Here is a 17794-nt window from a genome sequence, read left to right as displayed (position 1 = left end):
GACCTTGTTTCATTCATGAAACTCACAGTGGCCTTAGATAGATCAGAGACTAAGTTTGCTAAATTAGAGGTATTTTGTTCAGGGTTCTCTGTATGTTGCTGAGTGGATGATGGAAAAGGCTTGCTATTGCTAAACCTATTTCTTCCACCATTATTAAAGCCTTGTTGAGGCTTTTGTTGATCCTTCCATGAGAAATTTGGGTGATTTCTCCATGAGGGGTTATAATTGTTTCCATATTGTTCACCCATGTAATTCACCTCTGCTATTGCAGGGTTCTCAGGATCATAAGCTTCTTCTTCAGAAGATGCCTCTTGAGTACTGTTGGATGCAGCTTGCATTCCATTCAGACTCTGAGAAATCATATTGACTTGCTGAGTCAATATTTTATTCTGGGCCAATATGGCATTCAGAGTATCAATTTCAAGAACTCCCTTCTTCTGAGGCGTCCCATTACTCACAGGATTCCTTTCAGAAGTGTACATGAACTAGTTGTTAGCAACCATGTCAATGAGTTCTTGAGCTTCTGCAGGCATTTTCTTTAGGTGAATAGATCCACCTGCAGAAGTATCCAATGACATCTTAGCTAATTCAAACAGACCATCATAGAATATATCCAAGATGGTCCATTCTGAAAGCATGTCAGAAGGACACTTTTTGGTCAGTTGCTTGTATCTCTCCCAAGCTTCATAGAGGGATTTACCTTCCTTCTGTCTGAAGGTTTGAACATCCACTCTAAGCTTACTAAGCTTTTGAGGAGGAAAGAACTTGGCTAAGAAAGACGTGACCAGCTTATCCCAAGAGTTCAGGCTATCTTTGGGTTGAGAGTCTAACCACACTCTAGCTCTGTCTCTTACAGCAAAAGGGAAAATCATGAGCCTGTAGACGTCAGGATCTACTCCATTAGTCTTAACAGTATCACAGATCTGCAAGAATTCAGTTAAGAACTGAAAAGGATCTTCAGATGGAAGTCCATGAAACTTGCAGTTTTGTTGCATTAGAGAAACTAATTGAGGTTTCAGCTCAAAGTTGTTTGCTCCAATGGTAGGGATGGAGATGCTTCTTCCATGTAAATTGGAATTAGGTGCAGTAAAGTCACCAAGCATCCTCCTTGTATTATTATTATTTTCGGCTGCCATATCCTCTTCTTGTTTGAAAATTTCTGTAAGGTTATCTCTGGATTGTTGTATTTTAGCTTCTCTTAGTTTCCTCTTCAGAGTCCTTTCAGGTTCAGGGTCTGCTTCAACAAGAATGTTCTTGTCCTTGCTCCTGCTCATATAAAAAAGAGGGAACAGAAAAATAATAATAATAGGGATCCTTTTTGCCCAGGTATAGAGGTTCCCCTGTGTGAGTAGAAGAAGAAAAGAATGTAATGTAAAGAAGGGAAGAAGAGAAAATTCGAACACAGATGGAAGAGGAGGTTCAAATTTGGGTGAGATGAAGTGTTAGTAGATGAATAAATAAATAGAAGGAGGTGAGAGAGAAAGAGGATTTTCGAAAATAAAATTTTGAAAAGGGGTTAGTGATTTTCGAAAATTAGGAATGAAATCAAGTTTAAAATTAAAAATTGAAACAATTAGTTAATTAAAAAGAATTTTTGAAAAAGAGGGAAGAGATTTTCGAAAATTAGAGGGAGAGGGTTAGTTAGGTAGTTTTGAAAAAGATAAGAAGCAAAACAAAAAGTTAATTAGTTAGTTGAAACAAATTTTGAAAATCAATTTTGAAAAGATAAGAAGATAAGGAGTTAGAAAAGATATTTTAAAATCAAATTTTTGAAAAAAGATGTGTTTTAAAAAGATATGATTAAGAGAATATGAATTTGAAAAAGATAAGATAAAAAGATCTTTTTGAAAAGATATGATTGAAATTAGTTTTGAAAAAGATTTGATTTTTTTAAAATCACAATTAATGACTTGATTCACAAGAAATCACAAGATATGATTCTAGAACTTAAAGTTTGAATCTTTCTTGACAAGCAAGTAACAAAGTTGAAATTTTTGAATCAAAACATTAATTAATGAGAATATTTTCGAAAATTATAAGATAAAATTAAGAAAAGATTTTTGAAAAATATTTTTAAAATTTTCGAAAATAAATAAGAAAAATGAAAAAGATTTGATTTTTGAAAAAGATTTTGAAAAAGATAAGATTTTTAAATTGAAAATTTGATTTGACTCATAAGAACAACTAGATTTTAAAAAGTTTTGAAAAAGTCAACTCAAGTTTTCGAAATTTATGAGTGAAAAAGGGAAAGATATTTTTTTTTTGATTTTTGAATTTTTAATGATGAAAGAGAAAAACATGAAAATGATGCAATGCATGAAAATTTTGGATCAAAACAATGAATGCATGCAAGAATGCTATGAATGTCAAGATGAACACCAAGAACACTATGAATGCATGAATTTTCGAAAAATGCATAAAATTTTTAGAAAAATGCAATTGACACCAAACTTAAAAATTGACTCAAGACTCAAACAAGAAACACAAAATATTTTTGATTTTTATGATTTTATGAATTTTTTTTATATTTTTTGAAAATCATTTGAAAACGAAAAATAAGGATTTCAAAATTTTTAATATAAATTCCAGGAATCTTGTACTCTTAGTCTAAAGCTCCAATCGAAGGGTTAGGCATGGCTTAATAGTCAGCCAAGCTTTAGAAGATACAAATCAGGCATACAACAGCTGATACTTCATCCAACTTCATATACTGATAAGTGGAAGCCTCAGTCTAAAAGAATTAGACATGGCTTTACAACCAGCCAGATTTCAGCATGCTTCATGAAACACTAGAATTCATTCTTAAAAATTCTAAAGAAAAATATATTTTTGAAAAGATTTATAATTTTTTTTCAAAAATAAAGGAAAAATTTTTTTGAAAGATTTTTGAAAACTTTTTGAAAACAAAATAAGAAGAAAATTACCAAATCTTAGCAACATGATGAACCGTCAGTTGTCCAAACTCGAACAATCCCCGGCAACGGCGTCAAAAACTTGGTATGCGAAATTGTTACTCTGAGGTTGTAAAATTTGTTGTTCGTTCTCTCCCTGGCAATGGCGCCAATAACTGGTGCACAATACCATGGTCCAAACATAACTTCATAACTTCGCACAACTAACCAGCAAGTGCACTGGGTCGTCCAAGTAATAAAACCTTACGTGAGTAAGGGTCGATCCCACGGAGATTGTTGGTATGAAGCAAGCTATGGTCATCTTGTTAATCTCAGTCAGGCGGATATCAAATGGTTATGGAGTTTTCGAAAATAAATAATAAATAAATAGAAAATAAAGATAGAAATACTTATGTAATTCATTGGTGGGAATTTCAGATAAGCCTATAGAGATGCTTTCGTTCCTCTGAATCTCTGCTTTCCCGCTGTCTTCATCCAATCAGTCTTACTCCTTTCCATGGCAAGCTTTATGTAAGGGCATCACCGTTGTCAATGGTTACATCCCATCCTCTTGTGAAAAAGGTCCAAATGCTCTGTCACAGCACGGCTAATCATCTGAGGTTCTCGATCATACTGGAATAGGATTCACCCTCCTTTTGCGTTTATCACTACGCCCAGCACTCGCGAGTTTGAAGTTCGTCACAGTCATTCAATCCCTGAATCCTACTCGGAATACCACAGACAAGGTTTAGACTTTCCGGACTCTCATGAATGCTGCCATCAATCTAGCTTATACCACGAAGATTCTGATTAGGAGATCCAAGAGATATTCATTCAATCTAAGGTGGAACGGAAGTGGTTGTCAGGCAAGCGTTCGTAGGGGAATGATAATGATTGTCACGTTCATCACATTCATGTTGAAGTACAAATGAATATCATAGAAGCGGAATAAGTTGAATTGAATAAAAATAGTAGTACTTTGCATTAATTCCTGAGGAACAGCAGAGCTCCACACCTTAATCTATGGAGTGTAGAAACTCTACCGTTGAAAATACATAAGTGATGAAGGTTTAGGCATGGTCGAGAGGCCGGCCCCCAAACGTGATCAATATGATCCGAAGATGAACTAAAAATCATAAGATGTCTAATACAATAGTAAAAAGTCCTATTTATACTAAACTAGTTACTAGGGTTTACAGAAGTAAGTAATTGATGCATAAATCCACTTTCGGGGCCCACTTGATGTGTGCTTGGGCTGAGCTTGAAGTTTACACGTGCAGAGGATTCTTCTAGAGTTGAACGCCAAGTTGTAACGTGCTTTTGGCGTTCAACTCTGGTTCGTGACGTGTTTCTGGCGTTTAACTCCAGACTGCAGCATAGAACTGGCGTTCAACGCCCTTTTGCATCGTCTAAACTCGGCCAAAGTATAGACTATTATATATTGCTGCAAAGCTCTGGATGTGTACTTTCCAACGCAGTTGGAAGCGCGCCATTTTGAGTTTTGTAGCTCCAGAAAATCCACTTTGAGTGCAGGAAGGTCAGAATCCAACAGCATCAGCAGTCCTTCTTCAACCTCTGATTCTGATTTTTGCTCAAGTCCCTCAATTTCAGCCAGAAAATACCTGAAATTACAGAAAAATACACAAACTCATAGTAAAGTCCAGAAATGTGAATTTAACATAAAATCTAATAAAAACATCCCTAAAAGTAACTAGATCCTACTAAAAACATACTAAAAATAATGCCAAAAAGTGTATAAATTATCCGCTTATCACACGGCCAGGAAGCTGAGACACGCACAATGGGACGCACCAAGGCAAGACATAGAGCTCAGTTCAATTTTCCAACTGAGCTCTAGTGAAGTGCAACAAGGACAAAGGGCTGGCGCACAAAATTGGGCAACACAAAGCAACATTGGGTGCTCAGTTTTGTTTCCCAACTGAGCCGTCCCCTGGGAGGTGCACCATGGGCCAAAATCCATAAAAAATCCAAATTAATTCACTTCTTCACCAAATTTTAGAGCCCACCCAAATTCTTAGATCTAAATTAGGAAGTGTATAAATAGGTGTTAGTTTGATTTAGAAAGGACCTTTTGGCTTCTTTGAGAATTTTCATTTTTGTATTTTTGAGCTTTTTACTTTGAATTTGGATCTTAGAGAATTGGGAAGGAGAATTGATCTCTCTTCTTCCTTATTCTTGCTCGAGCACTCTTTACTTCTTATCTTGGATCTTGGGTGGAGAATTGGAGAAATTCTGTTTCAATCTCACCTTGAGATCTCTTGTTTTATCTTTCTGCATAATTCTAAGAACTTTGCTCTGATTGCAAATTCTGTTTACTGCTTTCACTCTTCTACTTATTCTACAATTTACTTTTCCATTTTTTTTTTGCAATTGTTCTTGTTGGATCAAGGAAGGATTTGAGATCTAGACTTGTTTTCTAGTCTCTTCCACCCCTGAGATCTTTAACTTCATTTTAGTTATTACAATTGAATTACATTTTACTTTCTGTTTATATTTTCAAGCAATTGTGCTTCTCTTGTTTAGATCCACTACATTTAGATTCATTTTCTCCTTCTTTGTTAATTTTCATTTTACTTTAGCTTGTTTAATTTCTGCAATCCCAACTCCCAATTCCTTTTATAATTCAAGCAATTTACCTTTCTTGCACTTTAAGATTCATTCATTTACATTTCTTGCATTCTAAGTTTCTTAAATTTAATTTACTTGTTCTTTAAGATTTAGCACTTTTATTTTTTGTTCTCTTTAATTTACTGCAATTCTCCCCTTCCCCTTTATAATTCATGCAATTTAGCTTCTGTCAATTACAAACCACTCAAATCAACCCTTGTTCGCTAGACTAAATCAACCACTAAACTAAAATTGCTTAATCCTTCAATCCCTGTGGGATTGACCTCACTCATGTGAGTTATTATTACTTGATGCGACCCGGTACACTTGCCGGTGAGTTTAGGTATTGAAAATCTGTTTCCAACCCATCAAGTTTTTGGCGCCGTTGCCAGGGATTGATTAGATTGACAATGATTAAGTGAAGTGGAGGTCTAGATCAAGCACTTTTTCTTTTCTAGTCCTTTAATTTTTTTTAACTAACACACTAACTGTTTGAATTTTTGCTTAAGATAACTAAAACCCCACTTTAGCAATAGAGTGGGATTTTCCTGGCTTTTCTGATTCTATGCGTTTCTTGTATTTCTGCTCACTGAGTAAAGGACAGGTGTAATTTTCTTCTATTGATCTTTCAAGCCTATCAACTGTTTGATACATTGTGTCAACTAATCCTCTAACCACATTTTGGCATGAGTAGATTCATTCTTCATTCGGACTGATTGTGACTGTATAGATCATGGAGGGGAACTCAACGAATTCCAATAATTGTAGGGGTAGTGTCTTCACCTTAGATGATAATGTAACCCATGACTTGAAGCATCCGCTCATCACCATGAACGATGTTGCTCAATGGCTTGAAGCCTTCCCACAAGGAAGCATCATCGGATGGGAAGACCTGATGAATGAATTCCAGGCCAAATTGAAACCACCCAAGGAATTTGGTAAGCTGGAAGCAGAAGTGAAACCATCAACACAAGAGAAAGGAGTGATGGAAATTAAAGGTGTAAATGCAGTCGTGAACCAAAACAAGCAGATGCATCAACAAACTCTGCAACAACTAGAGTTGACGATCAGAAAAATCAATGAGCTGCGAACTGCTGTAGTAAATGCATACAACCTACCTGAAAAAGGTTTTGAGGCAATTAACTATGAGCAACAAAGTCATGAGCGATTACACTCTCCAAACAGTACCTCAAGCCTATTCCAACACAAGTCTCAGGGTGATGTGTACAGCCCACCCTGGAGGACTCACTCCAACTGGATGAGGATCGAGCACCAAAATCAAGGACCAAGGGACTTCAATTACAACAACCCCAACTTTACAAACCAGCAAAAACATCACCATATCAACAACAACCACTACACACCACCACAACACCCACCCTTCCAACCCCCAACACCCCACAACCAACCAATCTCACAAGACTCTCAGAGGATCACCAACTTGGAGATCTTAATAGAGAGAATGATGAAGCACCAAGAGGTGACAACAAAGAATCAGGAAACCTCAATCAGAAGAATTGAGAGGCAAATGGAACAACTGGCTAAGCACTTTGCAGAAATGGGAGAGAAAAGGGCAAATACCATCTCAAAAGCCACTAAAGATGACCCACAGGACAACGAAAAAACTGCTAGGTGGGAGAAATGGAAAGCAATCATAGAACAAAGTGAGAGAGCTATGGAAAAGGAAACAATCATCAAAGAAAAGCATCACAGAGAGGTTCCGCAAGAAGAAACAGAGGAAAGGAAGCCCATAGTGAGAGGAGGAAATCAAAGGCAACAGGATTCTCAACTTCCATGATCATAGAATGAAGGATATCAAGATAGTGACAATAAAGAAGCGCTTGTTGGGAGGCAACCCAACCTGAGGTAGTTTTCTCTTCATAACTATTTTAATAAAAAGGTTAATTAGCTTTATCTATATTGCAAGAAGCTAAGTTTGGTGTCGCACACCAAAACAATCTAAGGGAGAATGAAGGATCTTAAGTTTGGTGTTCCACTAAAAACTTCATCATGAAACACATTCTCACCTTCTGCATAATGCTAGCTTCAAGCATTTAGATAAACTAGTTAACTATTCTGATGTTCCCTAGTTTTTAGTTCTATTACCTTTGGCAAAGAAAAAAGAGTTTTACATATGGTCAATCTGATGCATGAGAACCATTGGCAAGGTACTAAGTTTGGTGTTTCCACACCAAAGTAAGTTCAAAAGCCCACAAATAACTCATGCATGCTAACCATTTTTCAAGTGCTTGGGAACAAGCAACTTTCAATATCATTGCAGAGTATCATACAAGTTTTTGGAAGGATTAAGCATCATCAACCAGAAAGAGGAAAAAGGAATGTGAATACCAGCAATGATGATGATGAGGATTAAAGCAAGTAAACTCCAAAAGATTGCATTGTTAAGTGATTATTTTACATCAGACAATACCATGATTGAAAGTGACATTATACCCCTATCTGTCTTTCTGTCTAGTATAGTTTATCTGTAATTCAATAATTAAGATGCTTGATCATTCACACCTTATACCCTCCAAACTTGTTTGCACTCAATGTCTCAAAAAGGCATCACATGACAGTTCTTTGAAAAGAGGGATTGAGGAATTAAATAATTTTGAGGCAAGCAAAAGACTAGAAAAAGTGGTGGTTCTAATTGTATGATTATGCATTGTGGTTGCATGCTTGTGAAAACTTGCATGGGAGCTCATAGGCAGGATATAGAGTTCAAAGAAGTATTGTGGAGATTCTCAAACATTTATTGATCCAAGAAGCAGCAAACAAAAGAAAATAAAGAAAATACAAAAACAAAAGAGCATGGCCCAAGGTTCTGAGCATCAATTACTAGGCAGAAAAGAAGAAAGAAACAAGAACTCAAAAAGTTATTGTCCTAGTAAATGCTTGTGGTCGAATTGTGTCAAAGAGAGAGGCTTGAGCAAGTAAATCCTTAGGGGTGCTTTTACACCTAATACCTTAAAACCAACTGGTTTAGGAGTATTGATTGAAAGCTTATCTAAAGAGCCGCTTTGAGACATGACATTTAGAGTCGAGGCCAAAACACAGAAATTATAAGCTGCTTCAAGGTGATTACCTATAGAGAGATCTCCATGATATTATTTGGATGAAAGTTATAAGATCTAAGACTTCCAAGATGTAGGGACTAGTAAGCACTGAAGCCCTTGCATGAGCATATAACTTAGAGTTCACCCCACTGTCACCTAATCACTTTACTCACAGGATATGAAAAGTTATTCTTCAATCCACTTCTAACTGAAAGAACCTTCAAGCATAATCCTTTTCTTGCTTGGTGACAAGCAAGTTTTAAGTTTGGTGTTGTGATGACAAGTCATCTTAGCCTAGTTTCACTAGTCTTTTTCTTTGTTTTTATTAGGTTTTACGCACTTTCTTGAATTGTAAGTAAGTAATTTGGAGTGGAATTGAATGTTTTGTTGAATCAACCAACCACCCTTTAATTGATACAAAATCATGAGGTTTAAGCTAAAATTAATTGAATTATGAATGAACTTTAAACCTTGTGAATTTGGTGATACTTTGATTGGTTATTTTGATTACTTGTAGGTGAAGAAAGAAGAAAATAAGAAAAGCGTGGCCTAAGGAGCGTGCCCAAAGGAAAAGAAAAGCGTGGCATCATCAAAGAAGGATGGAAGCTAAGTTGAGTGAGTGAACCGAGCTTCACAAGGAATAAAAGGAGAAAGCAAGGCACAAAGCTCAGTTCACTTAGTTAACTGAGCACCAAAGAAAGCAAGGCAAGGACATAAAGCTCAGTTCACAAAGTGAGCTTTATCGGGGGTTCTCCAAAATTAATTCAAAGCAAAATTCTAAGGAGTGAAGCTACAAGGTATCGAACTCTGGACCCAAGGAAAGCAAGGAACGCTCCTTGCAAGGAAAATAAGAGAAAATTGCCAAAAAGCCTTCCACAAGGTTCGAACACAGAACCTCACGCTACTTAGCTTACAAGGAAAATAAGCCAAAGTGAGTTGGCTAGGATTCGAACCTGGGAACTCATGCAAGACAAGGGAGGAGCGCTACTCCTTGTGAAAAGAAAATGAGCCAAGATGGCTCTCCCAAGGTTCGAACTAAGGAGCTTTATGAAAGGCAAGGAAGGAGTGCTCCACTCTTCCAAGGAAATCAACACGAAATTGCTTCCACCAAGAGTCGAACCTGGGAGCATGAAGCCAAGGCAAAGCGCTACAATGGGGAGCTCAGTTGGCTTTCCCAACTGAGCACTAATATCCTCCACTCCCCACACTTTGGCACAACAAGAAGCACACCAAGGAGCTTGTCATGCGCACAAGTGACATGGCCAGGAAGCTGAGACACGCACAATGGGACGCACTAAGGCAAGACATAGAGCTCAGTTCAATTTTCTAACTGAGCTCTAGTGAAGTGCAACAAGGACAAAGGGCTGGCGCACAAAATTGGGCAACAGAAAGCAACATTGGGCGCTCAGTTTGGTTTCCCAACTGAGCCGTCCCCTGGGAGGTGCACCATGGGCCAAAATCCATAAAAAATCTAAATTAATTCATTTCTTCACCAAATTTTAGAGCCCACCCAAATTCTTAGATCTAAATTAGGAAGTGTATAAATAGGTGTTAGTTTGATTTAGAAAGGACCTTTTGGCTTCTTTGAGAATTTTCATTTTTGTAATTTTGAGCTTTTTACTTTGAATTTGGATCTTAGAGAATTGGGAAGGAGAATTGATCTCTCTTCTTCCTTATTCTTGCTCGAGCACTCTTTACTTCTTATCTTGGATCTTGGGTAGAGAATTGAAGAAATTATATTTCAATCTCACCTTGAGATCTCTTGTTTTATCTTTCTGCATAATTCTAAGAACTTTGCTCTGATTGCAAATTCTGTTTACTGCTTTCACTCTTCTACTTCTTCGACAATTTACTTTTCCATTTTCTTTTGCAATTGTTCTTGTTGGATCAAGAAAGGATTTGAGATCTAGACTTGTTTTCTAGTCTCTTCCACCCCTGAGATCTTCAACTTCATTTTAGTTATTACAATTGAATTACATTTTACTTTCTGTTTATATTTTCAAGCAATTGTGCTTCTCTTGTTTAGATCCACTGCATTTAGATTCATTTTCTCCTTCTTTGTTAATTGTCATTTTACTTCAGCTTGTTTAATTTCTGCAATCCCAACTCCCAATTCCTTTTATAATTCAAGCAATTTACTTTTCTTGCAATTTAAGATTCAGTCATTTACATTTCTTGCATTCTAAATTTCTGCAATTTAATTTACTTGTTCTTTAAGATTCAGCACTTTTATTTTCTGTTCTCTTTAATTTACTGCAATTCTCCCCTTCCCCTTTATAATTCATGCAATTTAGCTTCTGTCAATTACAAACCACTCAAATCAACCCTTGTTCGCTTGACTAAATCAACCATTAAACTAAAATTTCTTAATCCTTCAATCCCTGTGGGATCGACCTCACTCATGTGAGTTATTATTACTTGATGTGACCTGGTACACTTGTCGGTGAGTATAGGTGTTGGAAATTTGTTTCCAACCCATCAAGTTTTTGGCGCCGTTGCTGGGGATTGATTAGATTGACAATGATTAAGTGAAGTGGAGGTCTAGATCAAGCACTTTTTCTTTTCTAGTCCTTTAATTTTTTTAACTAACACACTAACCTTTTGAATTTTTGCTTAAGATAACTAAAACCCCACTTTAGCAATAGAGTGGGATTTTCCTGGCTTTTCTGATTCTATGCGTTTCTTGTATTTCTGCTCACTGAGTAAAGGACAGGTGTAATTTTCTTCTATTGATCTTTCAAGCCTATCAACTGTTTGATACATTGTATCAACTAATCCTCTAACCACATTTTGGCATGAGTAGATTCAATCTTCATTCGGACTGATTGTTACTGTACAGATCATGGAGGGGAACTCAATGAATTCTAGTAATCGTGGAGGTAGTGTCCTTACCTTAGATGATAATGCAACCCATGACTTGAAGCATCCGCTCATCTCCATGAACGATGTTGCTCAATGGCTTGAAGCCTTCCCACAAGGAAGCATCATCGGATGGGAAGACCTGATGAATGAATTCCTGGCCAAGTTGAAACCACCCAAGGAATTTGGTAAGCTAGAAGCAGAAGTGAAACCATCCACACAAGAGAAAGGAGTGATGAAAATTGAAGGTGTAAATGCAGTCGTGAATCAAAACAAGCAGATGCATCAACAAACTTTGCAACAATTGGAGTTGATGATCAGAAAAATTAATGAGCTGCGAACTGCTGTAGTAAATGCATACAACCTACCTCAAAATTCACATGGTTGGAATTAACCTGAAAAAGGTTTTGGGGCAATTAACTATGAGCAACAAAGTCATGAGCGATTACACTCTCCAAACAGTACCTCAAGCCTGTTCCAACACAAGTCTCAGGGTGATGTGTACAGCCCACCCTGGAGGACTCACTCCAACTGGAGGAGGATCGAGCACCAAAATCAAGGACCAAGAGACTTCAATTACAACAACCCTAACTTCACAAACCAGCAAAAACATCACCATATCAACAACAACCACTACACACCACCACAACACCCACCCTTCCAACCCCCAACACCCCACAACCAACCAATCTCACAAGACTCTCAGAGGATCACCAACTTGGAGATCTTAATAGAGAGAATGATGAAGCACCAAGAGGTGACAACAAAGAACCAGGAAACCTCAATAAGAAGAATTGAGAGGCAAATGGAATAAATGGCTAAGCACTTTGCAGAAATGGGAGAGAAAAGGGCGAATACCATCTCCAAAGCCACTAAAGATGACCCACAGGACAACGAAAAAACTGCTAGGTGGGAGAAATGGAAAGCAATCATAGAAGAAAGTGAGAGGGCTATGGAAAAGGAAACAATCATCAAAGAAAAACATCACAGAGAGTTTCCGCAAGAAGAAACAGAGGAAAGGAAGCCCATAGTGAGAGGAGGAAATCAAAGGCAACAGGATTCTCAACTTCCATGATCATAGAATGAAGGATGTCAAGATAGTGACAATAAAGAAGCGCTTGTTGGGAGGCAACCCAACCTGAGGTAGTTTTCTCTTCATAACTATTTTAATAAAAAGGTTAATTAGCTTTATCTATATTGCAAGAAGCTAAGTTTGGTGTCGCACACCAAAACAATCTAAGGGAGAATGAAGGATCTTAAGTTTGGTGTTCCACTAAAAACTTCATCATGAAACACATTCTCACCTTCTGCATCATGCTAGCTTCAAGCATTTAGATAAACTAGTTAACTATTCTGATGTTCCCAAGTTTTTAGTTCTATTACCTTTGGCAAAGAAAAAAGAGTTTTACATATGGTCAATCTGATGCATGAGAACCATTGGCAAGGTACTAAGTTTGGTGTTCCCACACCAAAGTAAGTTCAAAAGCCCACAAATAACTCATGCATGCTAACCATTTTTCAAGTGCTTGGGAATAAGCAACTTTCAATATCATTGCAGAGTATCATACAAGTTTTTGGAAGGATTAAGCATTGATGAGCGGATAATTTATACGCTTTTTGGCATTGTTTCTAGTATATTTTTAGTAAGATCTAGTTACTTTTAGGGATGTTTTTATTAATTTTTATGTTAAATTCACATTTCTGGACTTTACTATGAGTTTGTGTATTTTTCTGTGATTTCAGGTATTTTCTGGCTGAAATTGAGGGACTTGAGCAAAAATCAGATTCAGAGGTTGAAGAAGGACTGCTGATGCTGTTGGATTCTGACCTCCCTGCACTCAAAGTGGATTTTCTGGAGTTACAAAACTCAAAATGGCGCGCTTTCAATTGCGTTGGAAAGTAGACATCCAGGGCTTTCCAGCAATATATAATAGTCCATACTTTGGCCGAGTTTAGATGACACAAAAGGGCGTTGAACACCAGTTCTACGCTGCAGTCTGGAGTTAAACGCCAGAAACACGTCACGAACCAGAGTTGAACGCCAAAAATACGTTACAACTTGGCGTTCAACTCCAAAAGAAGCCTCTGCACGTGTAAACTTCAAGCTCAACCCAAGCACACACCAAGTGGGCCCCGGAAGTAGATTTATGCATCAATTACTTACTTTTGTAAACCCTAGTAATTAGTTTAGTATAAATAGGACTTTTTACTATTGTATTTACATCTTCGGATCATTCTTAGTCTTGGTTACTCCGGTTCCCCTCTGGGGCCGAGGCCAATAAACTCCATTATCACTTATGTATTTTCAACGGTAGAGTTTCTGCACTCCATAGATCAAGGTGTGGAGCTCTGCTGTTCCTTATGATTTAATGCAAAGTACTATTGTTTTTCTATTCAATTCAACTTATTCCGCTTCTAAGATATCCATTCGTTCCCAAGAACATGATGAATGTGATGATTATGTGACGCTCATCATCATTCTCACTTATGACCGCGTGCCTGACAAACACTTCCGTTCTACATGTAAACAAGCTAGAATGAATATCTCTTAGATATCTAATACAGGGGACCAAGTCCGAGTTATTAGTATCTTTGTGGTATAAGTTAGAACCCATGGATGGCCATTCCTGAGATCCGGAAAGTCTAAACCTTGTCTGTGGTATTCCGAGTAGGATCTGGGAAGGGATGACTGTGACGAACTTCAAACTCGCGAGTGCTGGGCGTAGTGACAGACGCAAAAAGGAGGGTGAATCCTATTCCAGCATGATCGAAAACCTCCAGATGATTAGCCATGCCGTGACAGAGCATTTGGACCATTTTCACAGAGAGGATGGGATGTAGCCATTGACAATGGTGATGCCCTTACAGAAAGCTTGCCATGGAAAGGAGTAAGACTGATTGGATGAAGACAGCGGGAAAGCAGGGGTTTAGAGGAACGAAAGCATCTCTATACACTTATCTGAAATTCTCACCAATGATATACATAAGTATTTTTATCTTTATTTTCTGTTTATTTATTATTATTATTCGAAAATTCCATAACCATTTAATATCCGCCTGACTGAGATTTACAAGATGACGATAGCTTGCTTCATACCAACAATCTCCGTGGGATCGACCCTTACTCACGTAAGGTTTTATTACTTGGACGACCCAGTGCACTTGCTGGTTAGTTGTGCGAAGTTATGAAGTTATGTTTGGACCATGGTATTGTGCACCAGTTTGTTGGCGCCATTGCCAGGGAGAGAACGAACAACAAATTTTACAACCTGAGTAACAATTTCGCACACCAAGTTTTTGGCGCCGTTGCCGGGGATTGTTCGAGTTTGGACAACTGACGGTTCATCGTGTTGCTCAGATTGGGTAATTTTCTTCTTATTTTATTTTCAAAAAGTTTTCAAAAAATTTTCAAAAATATTTTCTTTTTTTTCGTTTTTCCCAATTAATATTCGAAAAAAAAATTTTTTTTCCTTTTGTTTTCGAAAATTATTTCAGAATTTTTAAGAATGAATTCTAGTGTTTCATGATGATTTGTTGAATCTTGGCTGGCTGTAAAGCCATGTCTAAATTCCTTTGGACTAAGGATTCAACTAATCACTTCAATGCATGTAATAGCATACTAAAGCTTGGATGGCTATTAAGCCATGTCTAACCCTCAGATTGGAGCTTTAGACTAAAGAGCACAAAATTCCTGGAATTCATATTAAAAATTTTGAAATCTTTATTTTTCTTCTTCAAATAATTTTCAAAAAAGTAAAAATATACAAAAATTAAAAAAAAATCATAAAATCATAAAAATAAAAAATATTTTGTGTTTCTTGTTTGAGTCTTGAGTCAATTTTTAAGTTTGGTATCAATTGCATTTTTTTTCTAAAAATTTTTTATGCATTTTTCGAAAATTCATGCATTCATAGTGTTCTTCATGATCTTCAAGTTGTTCTTGGCCAGTCTTCTTGTTTGATCTTCATATTTTCTTGTTTTGTGTCTTTTCTTATTTTTCATATGCATTCTTGCATTCATAGTGTCTATACATGAAAAATTTCTAAGTTTGGTGTCTTGCATGTTTTCTTTTCTTGAAAAATTTTCAAAAAAATAAGTTCTTAATGTTCATCTTGACATTCAAAGTGTTCTTGGTGTTCATCTTGACATTCATGGTGTTCTTGCATGCATCACATGTTTAGATCCAAAATTTTCATGCATTGCATCTTTTTCATGTTTTTCCCTTTCTTCATTAAAAATTCAAAATTCAAAAAAATATCTTTCCCTTTTTCACTCATAAATTTCGAAAATTTGGATTGACTTTTTCAAAAAAATTTTAAAATCTAGTTGTTTTTATGAGTCAAATCAAATTTTCAATTTAAAAATCTTATCTTTTTCAAAATCTTTTTCAAAAATCAAATCTTTTTCATTTTTCTTATTTATTTTCGAAAATTTTAAAAATATTTTTCAAAAATCTTTTTCTTAATTTTATCTCATAATTTTCGAAAATATCATCAACAATTAATGTTCTGATTCAAAAATTTCAAGTTTGTTACTTAGTTGTTAAGAAAGATTCAAACTTTAAGTTCTAAAATCATATCTTGTGATTTCTTGTGAATCAAGTCATTAATTGTGATTTTGAAAATCAAATCTTTTTCAAAACTAATTTCAATCATATCTTTTCAAAAATATTTTTTTATCTTATCTTTTTCAAAATCATATCTTTTTAAATCATACCTTTTTCAAAAATTTGATTTTAAAATATCTTTTCTAACTTCTTGTCTTCTTATCTTTTCAAAATTGAATTTCAAATCTTTTTCAACTAACTAATTAACTTTTTGTTTGTTTCTTATCTCTTTCAAAACTACCTAACTAACTATCCCTCTCTAATTTTTGAAAATACCTCCCTCTTTTTCAAAAATTCTTTTTAATTAATTAATTGTTTCAATTTTTAATTTTAATTTTAATTTTATCTTAATTTTCGAAAATCATTAACTCCTTTTTAAAATTTATTTTCGAAAACTTCTCTTTCCCTCATCTTCTTCTATTTATTTAATTACTTACTAACACTTCTCTTCATCTCATATCTCTATTCTCCCCCCTTTTCTTTCCTTACATTACATTCTTTTCTTCTTCTACTCACCCAAAGAAATCTCTATACTGTGACATAGAGGATTCCATATTTTCTGTGTTATTCCCTTCTTTGTCATATGAGCAGGAGCAAGGACAAGAACATTCTTGTTGAAGCAGATCCAGAACCTAAAAGGACTCTGAAAAGGAAACTAAGAGAAGCTAAAATACAACAATCCAGAGACAACCTTACAGGAATTTTCGAACAGAAAGAGGAGATGGCAGCTGAAAATAATAATAATGCAAGGAGGATGCTTAGTGACTTTACTGCACCTAATTCCAATTTACATGGAAGAAACATCTCAATTCCTACCATTGGAGCAAACAATTTTGAGCTTAAACCTCAATTAGTTTCTCTGATGCAGCAGAACTGTAAGTTTCATGGACTTCCATCTGAAGATCCTTTTCAGTTCTTAACTGAATTCTTGCAGATCTGTGATACTGTTAAGACCAATGGGGTTGATCCCGAGGTCTACAGGCTCATGCTTTTCCCTTTTACTATGAGAGACAGAGCTAGAATATGGTTGGACTCTCAACCTAAGGATAGCCTGAACTCTTGGGATAAGCTGGTCAAGGCTTTCTTAGCCAAGTTCTTTCCTCCTCAAAAGCTGAGTAAGCTTAGAGTGGATATTCAAACTTTTAGACAGAAAGAAGGTGAATCTCTCTTTGAAGCTTGGGAGAGATACAAGGAACTGACCAAAAAGTGTCCTTCTGACATGCTTTCAGAATGGACCATCCTGGATATATTCTATGATGGTCTGTCTGAATTAGCTAAGATGTCATTGGATACTTCTGTAGGTGGATCCATTCACCTAAAGAAAATGCCTGCAGAAGCTCAAGAACTCATTGACATGGTTGCTAATAACCAGTTCATGTACACTTCTGAGAGGAATCCTGTGAGTAATGGGACGCCTCAGAAGAAGGGAGTTCTTGAAATTGATACTCTAAATGCCATATTGGCTCAGAATAAAATATTGACTCAGCAAGTCAATATGATTTCTCAGAGTCTGAATGGAATGCAAGCTGCATCGAACAGTACTCAAGAGGCATCTTCTGAAGAAGAAGCCTATGATCCTGAAAACCCTGCAATAGCAGAGGTGAATTACATGGGTGAACCATATGAAAACACCTATAATCCCTCATGGAGAAATCACCCAAATCTCTCATGGAAGGATCAAAAAAAGCCTCAACAAGGCTTTAATAATGGTGGAAGAAACAAGTGTAGCAATAGCAAGTCTTTTCCATCAT

General features: G+C 36.3%; 2 non-coding genes across 2 annotated transcripts; one reads left to right on the top strand and one right to left on the bottom strand.

Moving 5' to 3' along the window:
- Nucleotides 1-632: 632 nt before the first annotated feature.
- Nucleotides 633-740, top strand: LOC112788304 (small nucleolar RNA R71). The gene has a single exon (XR_003195672.1). It is a non-coding gene; the product is annotated as a small nucleolar RNA R71 (small nucleolar RNA).
- A 16420-nt stretch (nt 741-17160) lies between these two features.
- Nucleotides 17161-17268, bottom strand: LOC112786971 (small nucleolar RNA R71). The gene has a single exon (XR_003194411.1). It is a non-coding gene; the product is annotated as a small nucleolar RNA R71 (small nucleolar RNA).
- Nucleotides 17269-17794: the final 526 nt, after the last annotated feature.

This window comes from Arachis hypogaea, chromosome 20, assembly GCF_003086295.3.
Source record: "Arachis hypogaea cultivar Tifrunner chromosome 20, arahy.Tifrunner.gnm2.J5K5, whole genome shotgun sequence".
Classification (NCBI taxonomy): domain Eukaryota; kingdom Viridiplantae; phylum Streptophyta; class Magnoliopsida; order Fabales; family Fabaceae; genus Arachis; species Arachis hypogaea.
Note: the sequence above shows the minus strand (reverse complement) of the source record. Positions and strands in the feature narration are given on the sequence as shown.